This window comes from Pteropus medius, unplaced genomic scaffold (assembly GCF_902729225.1).
Source record: "Pteropus medius unplaced genomic scaffold, Ma_sr-lr_union100, whole genome shotgun sequence".
NCBI lineage: Eukaryota > Metazoa > Chordata > Mammalia > Chiroptera > Pteropodidae > Pteropus > Pteropus medius.
Window position 1 is genome coordinate 1,956,011 of NW_024345479.1, and position 14,516 is coordinate 1,970,526.

The following is a 14,516-nucleotide window of genomic DNA, read 5'->3' on the forward strand; positions in this document are numbered from 1 at the left end:
ACCATATAGGAAGCACAACTCCCTCACAATGGCGGGGGGAGCAAGGGGGGAGTCAATGGACAGAGCACACAGGAAGCGCAGCCTAGTGTGCAATGGGGTGTGTGTGTTACGCAACTCCCCCATCCTGCCTCCCATCCCAAGCTCTGCTCCAAACTGAGCTCCCTGATTCTGATCCTATGGGCAGAGATTGTCAGCAAGACGTGGTGCTACCAGCCCTCCTGGCCAGCATCCTTCCGGGACCCAGGCTGCAGGGAAGCCAGAACGCCCCTCCCTCCTGCCTCAGGATATCTCTTGGCTCTGACCCCAGACCAGGGCCTGAGCCGTCAGACTCTCTCTGCCCCATCCCCATACCACCTCCACCTTACCCCCAGTGTGGGAACCTCCCACACCCGCCTACTCAGCTGAGGCTAGAACTAGAGGGAATCTCTTTCCCTCTGCATCCCCAGCGACCAGGGAAGCCCACAAGGGGGTGGAAAGAATAGGTCACAAAGTCCTACGGCCTGCCCCTTAAGCATAGGGCCTGTGGGATCAGGGAAAAGCTGGTACAAGCTGTGTGTAGGGCATTACCGCCTCACCCCCCAAAACACACACAACCAGGGATCCTGCTCAGAGTCCCTCCGCACTCCAGCCTGGGCCCCAAGAAGTTACAGAAACTTCATGGGAAAGGCAGTTTCCATGAGAACACAGGATGAGAGAAGGCTCCAGAAGTAAAAAGAGACATGAACTGGCATCTAGCAGGACCAGGCTAGAGGGGACAGGGTCTGTATAGTCAGATTCACACAATCGACCAACCACAATCAAGCACAGCCAGATGCGGTCAGTCTCCCCAACACTCCTGTGAGTAGGTGGCCATGACTCCTTCCCACAGAGAGAAGTCTAGGGGGCTCTGGGGGATCTGGGGCATCAGAGACCACACACACTCAGCCTGAAACGGCCCCCTAGGCAGGACCCCCAAGTCCCACCCCCCCGCCCACCAATAACTGTGGGCCTAGGAAGAGGGGTATCTCCCTCCCCACAAGAACCAGGGTAGTGCCCATGGCAGCTATCTCCATGGCAACCAACAACAAACATCCCAGGAACCACAGTGGGACAGGAAGTGACAGCCACGTGACAGGAAGACATTTTTCAGTGGGGGGCGGTGATAAAGATTGTTAGCAGCCCCTGGGAAATCAGCTGTCCCCTAAGTTTCCCCACTTGGAACTGGAGAGAAGGGGGCAGCGGGGAGGGTGGCTACCCTCTACCGCTGCGTGCACAGTAGTGCACTATCAGTGGAAGGGCTGAGAGGCTCTCCCTCCCTGCCACTCACGGTCCCCCCCCCTCTTTGGTCCCCCTCCTCTCCACTTCCTGCCGTGACTGGAGATCAGAGAACTCCCCACCGCAGCTTCCCCTTCTCAAGTCTCGATTCCTGGGCTGAAGGTTTCACTGTGGGGCAAGGGACAGAAGGAAGGAGGGCTGGGGACCTGCAATAGGACCCAGAGGACAGAGGCTCCCGGGGAGGGACCAGGAGGGAGCCACTCCAAGGTAGGTGTGTACACAAAGACACACACCGAGTGGGTCATGGTGACACAGCCGGGCTTAGTGACACACTGAGACTGCCTGACCTCAGGCAGCTCTGGGGGGAGGGGATGAGAGCCATTGGATCCAGCCCCACGCGCCCCACTCCAGCGCTGTCCTGAGCCTCCGAGTTCATCCCAGGCGGCTATTGGCCTCCAGGCAGGCAACATCTCAACTGTTCCCAGCACCCGCTGCCTCTCCCCTGCCTTTTGTGCTGAGGAATCCCCCTCCCTGCTCCAAGGTGCCCGCCCAGACGAGGGCACCTTGGCCAGAGGTGGGGGGAATGGAACCTCCCTCCACCCCCCTCCCCTTCTCTGCAGATGTCCCAGACTATATTTAGCCCAAACCGGGCAGCCAGCCAGACCCAGACTCCCCACTGGCCCGGAGCTGAGCTCCCAGTTTTTATGCAATTAAAACATTAACAGAGAACCACCCCCATCCACGTAACCCCAAGCCCCGGGACCTGCCAGAGCATCAGAGCTCAAAAAATTTGAACAAGGGCGGCCCAGCTCTACAGCCAGTGCAGGGGGTGGGGGTCATTGGGCAAACAGTAATAAACTCACCCCCTTGCCCATCTCCCAGGCCCTGCCCCAACAGGCAGGATAGGAACATCATCCCTAAGATCTAGTTGACACTTGGGAGGGGGCAGGCTTTCCTTGTTCTGGGAAAGGAAAGGCATATCCAGTGGGATGGCGTGAGGGGAGGGTGCCATTTTAAGTTAAAATTCCACCTGTCATTTTGTAGCCCCTTCCCAGGCACCTTGTGTTATAGCTGGGGGTTGGCAACAGGTGCTGGCCAGGCTGGCAGCAGTTCAGGTCTCACCACCCCCAGCTGACAGTGGTTTGGAGGTCCTGTGGGGGCTCACAGGGCAGAATGTTGGGTGGAAGAATATATATCTCCGGGGGCAGCAGGTGGGGGCAAGCCTGCCTCAAGACCACTCTCTGGATAAAAGGGTTGCCTGGGGAAGCCATGAAACCTTAGTTCCACAGAGTCTATTTCATTTCCCATGATGCCAAGGCAGGCAGGCTGGGAGGGAGTCTGCCTGCCTCTTTTCCCTCCTCCTCCTTCCACCCAGGAACAGGCAAGGGAGGCTCCAGTTGCAGAGAGGGGGAAAGCAAGCAGGCAGTCCCAGCTGTAGGGGGGGTGGGGGTGGCGGAGGCGGGGACTGGAGCGGGAGGCAAGATCCAGACGGAGCAAGAGACACCCACACCCGAGCCAGACTGGGGACAGACACTCGGATGCTGACACATTCTCACACTCTGGGCCTGGTACCCACACGCCGCCCACCCTGCGGGGACACCCAGACACCCTCAACCAATTCTGCCAATCCCCAGAACACTCCTTGGACACACAGAGAGATCCAGGCCCTCACCCCCACCTCACATTCCCCCATAAATCGTGTGGGCTCCAGACAGCAGCCAGAGGGTGGAGAGGGGAATGAAGGGGGGAAAGACAGCAGGCGGCAGAGAGGATGTGCAGCCAAAGTCCTAGGAACTGGGGTATCAGTTGCCACACTCCTTTCCCAAAACCCAGTAAGTTAAGACAACCCCGGTCATCTTGCCAGGGGCCCTGCCAGCTTCCCACACTCCCAAAACCACCACCATCAGAAAGGGGCGTGGGCTGCTGGGCAAGTGGAGATAACCCCATTTATTTGTCACAGGGATAGGATTACCTTCCCCAGATGGCCCTCACCCCAGATCCCAGACAGTGCTCACAAAAAGACCCCACAGAGGCCCAAACACATCCACCCCTCCAGCCCAGCCTGTCCTACCCAGCCCATGCTGCCCAAAGGACAGGGAACTGGGCACTGGTTTATATTTTTGGGCAAATCCAACCTTCATGTCACATAGTTCCAAGGACCACCCCACATAAGACCCTAGTGTCTGAGCAAAAAGTGGACTGAGGGGAAAGGTCTCAGAGGGCACAGCCAGCTTCTGAGACTAAATGATTTAGGGGAAGGGGAACTAATTAACTGGGGTCTGGGGCAATGCCCCTAAAACAGTCTTGAAAGGCCACTCAGACAATGTCCTTTCCCCCACACTAGACAAACTGGCAGGAACCACGTCATGGCACATGTGGGTGACTGTGCCCAGCGGGGGAGGCACGGGGGTGATCAGGATGGCGCTGCCCACACTAGCTTCCTGCCAGGTTGCCACATGGTTGGGAGTAGGAGGGGGACCAGAGAGGTGTCCCAGAGTGGTAGCAGGGGCATTTAGGGTAAGACTGAAGGACCGAGATTTAGGAGCTGTAGGAGGAGGTGGACAGGATTAAGCCCAGGGTCTTCTCAGAACTGCCAATGCCTCTGCAGTGCCCTCACCAGTCCGATGGGGAAACTCCAGCAGTGACCTCCTCATGCATGCCTACTCACACTCTCAAAATCCCTCCAAATCCAAGATCCTCAGCCCCCAAGGGCCTTAGTGACTGTATCTCAGGACCCACATGGCCCAGATTCCCAGGCAGAACTGATGTCCTAGCCCCTCCCAGTGCACCAACATCTTTCACAGCCACAAACTCCCTGACTTCACAACCATCACCCTTTTCTTCCTCCAGCTCCAAATACTCTTCCTCTTGTTCCCTCCCCCAGACTCATCTCCACCTCTCCCAGGGGAAGCCCCAAGGCTCCAAGCCACCCCTACTCTAACCTGGGGCTTCCCCTGCCCAGCCTCCCCATCAAACACAAGGCCCTGGAGGAGTTTAGGGCTTGAACCCCAGTTTCCTAGCAAGATTTGGTGTTATTACTGAACCCCTTCCCCAGAGCAATCCTGCCCTATGACCACTGCAGCCAGGGAAGGGGATAAGAGACATCTCTGAATCTCCTAAGCAGGAAAACTGGAGGAAGGTATGGTGGTCAGCAGCAGAAGTGAGGGTTGGGGGTCTGCATCAGGGGGTTGAGGAATGGGTGTTTTCAGAAATACGTCTCTTGGAGAACATATACATACCCACATGTGCACACAGCCTGCAGGCAGAAGGCAATCTAGTTACAGAAGAGGGTGCGCACACCAGGTGATGGCGAGGGTACCCCTCCATGCCAGCACATTGGGCACATTATCTAAGATAGAGTAGATGGTAAAGAAATGTCTCCAAGGCTGGGGAAGGGTGCTTTTATGGACAGATTTCTATATGAGTTGGTGCACATCGCCAGCCTAGCACTCTGGTGGCCTGTCCCCCTTCCCATGGAGCAGCCTGACAATAGGGCAGTGCTCAGAGAGGACAGGGGGCATAGCCAAGCTGATTTTCCTGAGCCTCCCCATACACATCTGGCTAGCAGCTTCCCCACTTCGTGGGTGGCACCAGGTCCCAGACACCCTCAGCAGAGCAAAGACAACCAAGCAATATATTCCATTCTCCTCTCATCCCAAAAAGCTTCCACAACCCCATGGTAGCATCAGACCCAGAGACATCCCTCCCCCGACTGCCCTGGCTCCCATACCCAATTCTGACGGCTCCCCTCACTCCATCGGGGACACCAGCTGAGCCGGCTCCGCCTCCCCAGCCGGCTGCCTCTGGTGGGGGTGGGCCCCCGGACTGATTCTCCCCAAACCACAGGGCGGCTCAGATAACAGGAGGGGAAGAAGGAGCGGGCTAGTCCGTTGGGCATCCGATCTCTCCCCAAACAGGTTTGAAAGTCTTTTTGTTTTGCTTGGGTTTTTTTTGTTTTGTTTTGTTTTGTTTTGTTTTTTTGAAAGGAGAGAGAAAGTAAGAGTTCCCAGCGGCGGTTCTGCCACAGCTCCGGCGCCCGGGACACGCGCAGTAGACCGCCCCAAACGCCTCACCGCTGCGCGCGAAGACACAGGCACAGACAGACGCACGGACGGGGCTTCCCCACCCTGGGAACCTCAGCGGCGGGTTGGGAAGCCCAGGAAACCCGGGGTTCCCGTCGGAAGCTGCCCGGCACCCGGGCCCCGCCCGCAGCTCCTATCAGGAGCAGACCAAGGGACCCCGACGCCTGCGGAAGCCAGGGGCTCTACAAAATCCCCAGGGGAAAGGTTACCTCGCACTGAGGGGACGCAATCCGTCCAGGCGCCCGCGGGCACGGCGTCGGCCCTGACCCTGCGCCTTGATGTTACTCGGCGTCAGGGGTGCAGGATCCTGGGAGAGGAGCCGTCCGGGGGGCTACAGCTCAGGGGAGCGGGGTGAAGGCAGCGGCCATGGTGAGTCACGTGCGGAGGCTGAAACTTTACCCGGAGCCCCAGACTCGGGGGGCGGAGGGTACTGAGCAGGGTGGGAGGCCATCTCCCTCAGGCCTGCCCCCTCCATCCACCGACCAATCACCAGCTAGAGGCGGATCCATAGGCTCACGCCCCACCTCCTTAATAGACCTGCGGCAGGGCGAGTCTTAAAGGAACCGCGCCTAACAGAAGGCTAGACCGTGGGAATCTGGGAGAATCCCTCCCTCTGCTCCAAAAGGAGAGCTTCAGAACGAGGAGGAGCTGAAGTTCTGTGGAAAGAATGGAAAGACTAGGTGGAGAAAGGGCTGTAGTGTATACACTCCCTTCCCCAAAATATACCCACCCACAACCTAAACCTGGGAAGAGAGGCGGCTGCTAACATGAAAGTAAATTCAGTGTCTTCGGCCCTAGCTGTCAAGCCCTGGACTCTCATAATTAAATCCTCCTCCAGGGACCAGCTGGGACTAAGCAGTGTGACCTTAAACAAGTCGCTTTGTTTCCCTGAATCTTAATTTTTTCATCTGCAAAAAAGGAGTGCAAGAGTAGGCAGAGCTTCCTTAAGTACAGTCTTATCCTTCCTCTTCATCCAAGATACCTTCCAGCTTGAGTGGGCTGGAGGAACTCTGGCCCAACCCAACCCCTCAGCAAGCAGCCCGCCAACCCCTGTAGCCTTCCCCCAAAAGGGCAGCTCTGGAATCTTCCAAGAGGTAAGTCGGGGATGCCCAGGAGCACACCCCTCCATGCTAGAGGGCTCTGGGACTCAAGCTTCTCTCTCCTGGCCCAAGCTGGAGGAGGCAGAGAAGTTTGCATTCTTGTTCCAGTGGGGCAGGATCAGAATCACTATCCATCTGTAGAGACTCCAGTCCCCAACACAGCCACGTGCCCTCTCCCAGCCTGCTGCTGTTTGGCAGGGTCATGTCCCCACCTCCATCAGTCTACTGGAGGGAGGAGGGTCAGAATGTGGAATCACTAAGGAACAACCCACATCCCGGTTCCCAGTCAGAGAAGTGGTCACAAGTGCCCCCACTGGACTTCTCACTGTAAGGGTAAGTGCCACACAGCCAGGCCTCTAGCCCAGTGAGGAGACTTAGCCTGACCTGACTGGCAGAGCTCTCAAACCCACTGGTCCGATGGCCCCTAGTTTACAGACAACGAATCAGTGGCTGGGAGCGGACACCGGGTTTTGTCCACTGTCACATGGGTTGCACAGCCAGGTCTAGAATTGGGGTGTCCGATTGTCCCTCTCCAGCTTTACCCCCAGCCTTGATAAGGTAGAACAAGCTGAGTCTGTGGGACAATCTGCCTTGAGGTCCGGCACAGGGGAAAGGTGCCCGGACAGCTCCAGGCAGCGCTTCCCTAGCCTCCTTCCCGCCTGCTGGGCCCGGCTGTCTCCTGCTCCCGTCTGGATTTCCGTCTGCCGGTGCGAACCACCCGCCCAGCCCCTCCCGCCCTGTCCTGTCCAGATCCATCCGCAAACATGCGCTCAGCCGGCAGGAATGCGCCAATGGCTCCCAGATGTGGACGCCGAAGCTTAACCCCTTCCCCCCGGGCCTCCGCCCCCTCTCCCCGCCGCCAAACCTTCCAGCCTCAGCCCAGCCAGCAGCAGGGGGCGCCTGAGTGAGAGACCAGCCTGGGAGAGGACAAGGCGCCAGCCACCCCTAGCTCGCACAAGGTCCCCCTGGCCTAGATTTTACCAGTCTTCCTTCCAGCTGAGGCCAGGGGGTAAGGATCATCAACACAAAATTGCAAGTGTGCATAAACACAGATATAGTGCCTCCCACCAAGGGCGGCCAGCACATGGGGTCACATACACTCGTGCACACCAAGAGTTAAGTGTGTAAATGGACACCCAGGACATCCATATCTGCACACCCATGTGTACATTCAGCAGACACGTGCACACCCCCACATGCACACCCAGGGCACATGTGTGCACATCCATGAGCACACAGAACAAATACAAGACAATCATTTGTGCACGTGCAAGGGCACAAAAACGAGGGTGGGGCATACTACTGAACAGACATAGCAGTTGGCTATGTACAGATAAGGAAATTCATGTACCCACAAACCTGCTCCACCGAGGTCAGACACTCATACACACAAGATTGGCATCCATGCAAATAAGAACACAGCCTCACACCTTTGGGGCACTCCCTCCCTGCTTAGGCACCGAGTATTGCTTGTCTAATATCTAGCCCTCGCCAGGCCTGACTCCAGGAGGCAGGAGAGGTCCCAGTTGGGAGGCCAGGAGTCCAATCTGCAGCAGCAGCTGCACTCCAGCTGTGCTGGGGCCACAACAGGGCTCCTACCCCGCCCCCTCTCCATCCTTCAAGGACCTTCATGAAGGAGGGGAGATGAGTTCAGGAGGTAGCAGGAGACTAGCAAAGGGGCAAAAGCCACAAGCCCAGGGGCTCCTCACACTTTATAAAAGACACTAGAGGGGCCTACCCATCCCCTCCTGCACACAGAAGGGCTGGGGGAGGAGACTGAGCAGCTCCTTTCCCAAGACAGGGATCAGGCTCCTAACTGGAGGAAACTGGAGAGAGCCGTGATAGGTGCAAGGCCAGTGACAACCCCCAGTGGTCAAAGTAGCTACAAAATAGCTCCAAGACACTCCAGGAGGGCCCACACTTCTAGCAAAACAAGGCCTCCCTCTCATAGCCTCTGGGGAACTCCTATAGAATTACATCATTGATCATCTGAACAGAGGCTCCCTGGCATTGCCACTCCAAGACCACCTGGATGCAGGTGAGATTAGAGATAGTCTGCTGGAACTGGATCCAGCTTCAACTGACTCCTCTTACCCTCTCCAGCCTCCCTGCTCATCCCCAAAGGAGCTCCTCCCACAAGCACTCTCGTGGCCCCACCCCATTTGATTCTCCATCCAGAAGGGTAATCTGGGGGCAGGGCTCTAGTTTCCATTGTATAAATGAGGAAATTGAGGCTCCAAAAGGATATTGTCTTGCCCAAGGTCATACAGCTTGTCCATGGCAGAGCTAAGGTTCAAATCCATCCTTAACTCTCCTTATCCTTTACTCTAAGTCACACGTATTTCCACACAGTATCCTGCCACTTCTTCCTTTACCCTCTCAACCGAGCACGTGGGAGAAACACCATTCTTGCCTGGCTCTGCAGGTCTTTGGGTGGGGCCAGGACATGGCAGAGAGAGATCAGAGAAGACACTGGGGCTACGCACATGGTCCCCTAACCCCACCCCTAGCATGGTGCCCACCTGCCCAGCAGGCACAGCCGGGTGACTCAGCTGCATCCGGAGGAGATGCCAGGGCAGTGACTCACCTACCGAGAAGAGCTAAGCCTGGCACCTTGCCAGCCCCGGGACAGAAGTGACTTAGTCACCGAGACTGTGATGCCCAGCAGGCACAGCCGGGGGAATGGGGACAGGGGCAGGCTGTGTCCTTCATGGTTACATGCGCCCCCTGGCGAAGAACAGGCATCCTGGGGTGAGCCATAGCTATACCTGCCCCTGTCCCCTCACCACGCCCACCCCACCAAGCCAGGCCTTGCTCCAGTGCAGACAAGTTTTGTGAGACCCCTGAGCCGCCCTGCCCCCCTGTAGCCTGCCCCCACACTGCCTGTCACTCACCACCACTCTCCCACCAGCCTACCTCCTGCCACCCAGTTGTACCCAGGCTGTGAGTCTCTTTAACATGTCCTGGCAGCACCTGCCCCCCACAGCCCTTTCACACACACCCCCCCCCCCCCCCCCCATATACACACATGCACTCATACACACTTCTGCCAGCCCTGCTTTTGCCAGCAGCTGCTAAAGTTGTTGAGCAGGAGGGGAATCAGGAGGGTGGAGTGCAGAGATTGAGTTACTGACGGGGTGGGCTGTCACCCAATCCCTTCCTCAGCTAGTTCTCCTCCCTGGGCACAGTCTCCCTCACCCACCTGCTTCCATCCCACCTCTCGCTGGCAGCCTACTGCCCTTTAAGCCCCTCTACCCCCACTCCACCCAAGCTAGAAAAGAAATGTTCCAGAGTACTTGTCAGGCTAAGACCAGCCTAGTGTATGAGAGAGAGAAAGAGAAAATGAGAGAGACCGAGACAGAAATGGACAGAAAGAATGATTCCTGTGCTCAACGCTCTGGCTACAACCATGAGGTGTGTATATCTCTGTATATGTTGAGCCGGAAGGGGACTGAGTAACTCCCCAAGTCCCAGGAGAGTTGATGGGGCCCAAGGGGATTCGACAGGCTGAACAAACTCAATCCATTTGCACTATTGATTTCTCACACTGCAGCAGGCCTGATGGAGGGGAGCATGATAAATCAGCCCCTCAAGAGACATAGACTGAGTGGAAATAGGGGGAGGAGCTCCTGTGCCACAATTTGTGGCCCCCTGATACCAGCTTGGGGGGCGGGGGGTAGCAGCAGAGGAATAGGAGATACTGAGTGGCAGAAATCAGAGTGGGGATTGGATTAAGGCCTGTCTGGAACACCTCCTTCCAGCTGGATCTGAAGCTGATTCAAAGGAAGAAGGTAGGGGGCCAAAGTACCTTTTATGGCTACATAGACAGGGTCCTGAACAACTCCAGGAGGCGCCACTCATATCATAACCTACAGAATTGCACCTCCTGCAGCTGTGCAACATGGTGGCCCTGAGGATGAGGCTGAGGCAGGAGACTGAATTCTGAGGCACCACAATTCTCCACTGTACTTTCTCCCTCTAGTACCTCAACCAGCTCCCCCTGCTTCCAGTTCTCAGAGGAAGTCTTGCTAATGACTTGGGATTTGAAGCCTATGGTAACCTGCTTGCTCCCTTCCTTTTTTTTGGGCGGCGGGGGTATTGGCAAACAACCACCATGACCCAGGCATGACAGGAAGGGGGTTCACAAAGGGTACCAAAGAGTCTGAGAACCTACATCCTAGTCCTGAGTCTGTCCCTAACTCATCCCCACCACTGTGGGCAAACCCTGGCCCTCTCTGGGTCTGTAAAATGGAATTAGACCAGATGTCCCTTTTCTAAATTGTCTCCAAGCCCTACTGCTTGCTAGCCTGTGAGCCTGTTGGAACCTGCCCAGCACCTTGATTCACACCAGTGGCCACAGGCCACCTAAACAAACCCCAGCCCTGACCTCCTTCCAACCTGGACACAGATTCTCTCACATGGTGGAGACTTATAAACAAACCAAGCTGGGGTTTACCAGAGACTCTGTACAAACAAGCGGAGAGGGAGACAGACTGGGCACCTGGCCTAGGTCCTCCTTGCTGCAGGAGGGGAGGCAGGCACAACCAGGTGTGGCGAGGAACTATGACTAGAGAAAAACATTGCAATGGGCTTGGGTTGGGGTCCCAATGCAGCTAATGACTAGTTGAGTGTCCTAGGGCAAGTCACACCCCCTCTCTAGGCTTCAATTTACCCCTCCGTAAGGGAAAACAATTGTCTAGATGGCCTCTAAAGCCCCTTCTGCTTCTAAGTCCAGTTCTAGTTGGACAGAGAGAGCCCTGAGGGGTCCCCAGACCTCCTCCACCCAGCCCAGCCCATCTACCTGGGGCAGGACCCTCTCCACAAGGTCCTATCCTTGCCTGATATGCTCCCTTGCTCTATCTGCTGCCCCTTCCTTATGCCTCAGCATGCCTCCTTTCCCTCACCTTGGCCAGCCCCTCTGCCTGCCCCGTGCTTTTCTGCACGTCCCTCCTGCCAGGGGACAGACCAACTAAAAATAGTCCCTGCAGCCTTTCTCGCCCACAGCTGCCCAAAGAGCAGGAAATGAGGGGGGCAGGGAGGCCCATGTCCTGCTCTCCCCCACAAACTCTCAGCTCGGAACCATGTCCAGCACTCCAGCCTGGGACTAGTGCCAACTTGGCCATCTCGGGGGCATCCCACACCCCTTCCCTAGGGGGAGGCCTGCCCATAAGTGCCTACAATCACAGAGCTGTCCCAACCCTGTGAGAGGAAGAGAGAGGAGGCAAGCGGTCCACAGGGAAACCTTCCCAATTTCTGACAAATCAGTGCCAACCACATTGTGGGCACCGAGAGGACAGGGCCTGGCTCCACTGACTGGTCTTTTGAGGGCAGAGGGAATTGGCGTGGGGAAGTTTGTGCCTGTTTCCTTCATCCTGGCCCAGCTGGAGGGAAGACAAAATAGTGTCCCAGCCTCAATTATGCTAATTCCCTGCTCCCCAAAATGTGTGGGTGCAGACATAGGGGTTTCAACAGCCACCTCCAGATACCATGGGAAAAACGCTGAAAGGATAGCAGAAGAGCAGAAGATCTTACCTCGGCTACTCACATGTTAAGATGGAAGCCTAGAGGCAAGACTAGGCCATGCCTACCAGGATGGGTATGTGCTGCCCCCAACCTAAGTCAGAGGCAGGGAGGGAAGAGTCGTGGTGCTATGGGGCCAGGGGCTACGGTGACCTCACCCCTATCCCACCTGGGATTCCTGACACTTCCTAGCCCTGGGAGAAGGCCCTCCCCACACACTAGGAAGGAAACCAGCTTAGCGATTCTCTGGTGGCCTGCAGAGCAGCTCTGCACCATGAGGCAGGCGGGAAACACAAGAGTCTTGGCACCCAGCCCAGAGGGTGAGTGAGAAAAATACCTTGAAGGAGAGGAAACAGCCCAGAGTGAGGCAGACGCAGGGTGACCCCAGCAGCTCCCAGATGTGACCCATAAGAAGGAACTGGCCAAAGGGGTTAGATGGGGGAAAAAAGAAAACAAGACACATTTCTGAATAAGAAGAGAGAAGAAAGTGGGGTCATGGGGGTTGGGAGAGGGCGGGGCCAGCCTGGCTCTCACCTGCTTTCTTCTCCTCACTGTCAGTCAGAGATACTGACGTTAAGACCACCAAATATCAAAGAGGTCCTGGGGGCCTGGGTGTATTTCCCCTTCTCTAATCTCCAGACCCCATCCCCTTCATTCCTGAGCTTCCTCTGGCACCCCCTCCCTGGAGCCAAGCCAAGCCAGGAGTCAGCAGGCCTACGGCGGTGCCTGGGAGGCCTGGGCAGTGCCAGGGGCAGCCCTCATACCATCCTCCCACTGGCTTCCCTCCCGCCTGTTCTCAGCCGCCACACATATCTCAGCTGTCGAATCCGATTAGGGCTCCTGCCCAGTGAGCCGGACAAGGAGGCCACTGGGCAAGGGAGAGACAGGGACAAGGACGCTGAGCAGGAACGGCAAAAGGATGGTGGAGACAGGGCTCAGGGGAGAAGATGTGGAGTCCAGAGGAGGAAAAGCCTGGTGGAGAATCGGTTCTCTCCGACTGCAGGCTCTCCGGTGGCAGCTACTACCTGCATTAGGGGAACTCTGTAGCCCCTGGGGCGACAGCCCTGCCTAGTTTCTCCATCATCCAGATGGGCAAGGATTGGTGAAGGACACTGAAGGCAGAGAGACTGACCTAGATTTAGGAAGAGAATCCCATCTTAGAACCCGAACCCCCTCCCCCTGCCATAACTACCATTTTCCCTGAGCTTTACCATAAATTGTCTTATGGGGTCATTATGGCTGTGTCCCTATCACTTAAGCAGCTTGGTACTGACAGTTATTTTTACAAATGAAGAAACAGGCTTAGAAACCTGGATAAATGCCCCTAGTAAAATGACCGGACTGAGTCTCAAATTTAGACCTCTGATTCTTAGTCTACTGCTCACACTCAGAACCTCTACTTTTCTTTCTGAGTCAAGAGAAGAAATAAGTCTGAAGCCACTCCATTATCCACCCTTTTCTCCAAAAACAATTGTTAGGAGATCTAGGGAGCCATGGGGGAGGGCAGAGCACACCACACACCTGGACAGAGTTACCAGATGGGGACATGCCACCCACTCCCACCTGACCCAGAGAGCTAGAGCGGTTTCCAAGTGTCACCAGTCTCTTCATCACTCTCCTCTCCAGTCTGCTACGCCCAGAAGCAATGTACAAACTCACACATGGTTACTCAGACAAGTCATACACCCCTCCTGCAAACCCACCAAACCAGAATGAGATGCCCTAGATCTTCAGAGAGTGTGGCCTGTTAGCCCCATACTGGAGAGAAAAATAAGCCACTGTAATCAGCAGGTGCCATCCGGCCCTCTCCCAGAGTGCCTGCAGGAGAGAAGCAGCTTTGGGGTAACACCAGGAGCCCAAGGCTCTGAAAGCCAAGGAGCCCAGGGACCTGGCATGGCTGGGTGGCCTCCCTGATCCGGTCCACACCCCCTTCTGCAGCCATCTGGGCTGAGCCTGTTCTGGCCTGGGCCATGCTCTGGGAGCTGTCCCCTTCAAAGCACGCAGCCATCTCTAGCCAAAGCTTATAGATCTTACAACCACATGGTCTACACACACACACAGGGGGTGAGGGCTCTTTGCAATAGGTGTTGTGTGTTGGCAGAGATGGGGTTCTAAGCTGAAAGAACTTTCCCTAGAGGAAAAGGTCACCAAAAACTGCTCACAACCTCCATTACCCTCCAGCAAAGCGTTTGGACACCCAAGTGTGAGATGAGCCTGGAAAGGGAAATTAGTTCCCCTCCATGGTGAGTAAGGAGTGGGGGACAAAGTCCTGAGCTCTTGGGGCTGGGAGATAGAGAGGAAGCAGAGATAGAAATCCCCCCACGCACCCGCCCAGAGGCTCCCTCCGGCTCCTGTCCTCTCTGCTCTCCATTACCCCAGCACTGCCAATTCTCCTGTGGAGGTGATGTGGGGGAAGGGGTATCAGGCAATACTGCAAAGGAGGGTGAAGGGCGTGGGGCCTGGGCAGTCCTTTCCCCCCACTTTCCATTCTTAGCTAGAGAACAGGGATGCCTGGGGGAAGTGCAGGAAGGGCGCTGGAGGGTGCAGGGGCTCTGAGCGT

At 56.3% G+C, this 14,516-nt stretch overlaps 1 protein-coding gene across 1 annotated transcript in view; it reads right to left on the reverse strand.

The window, feature by feature from the left end:
- The window catches only part of RARA (retinoic acid receptor alpha), a 43,371-nt gene that overhangs the window by 28,533 nt on the left and 322 nt on the right, over positions 1–14,516 (reverse strand).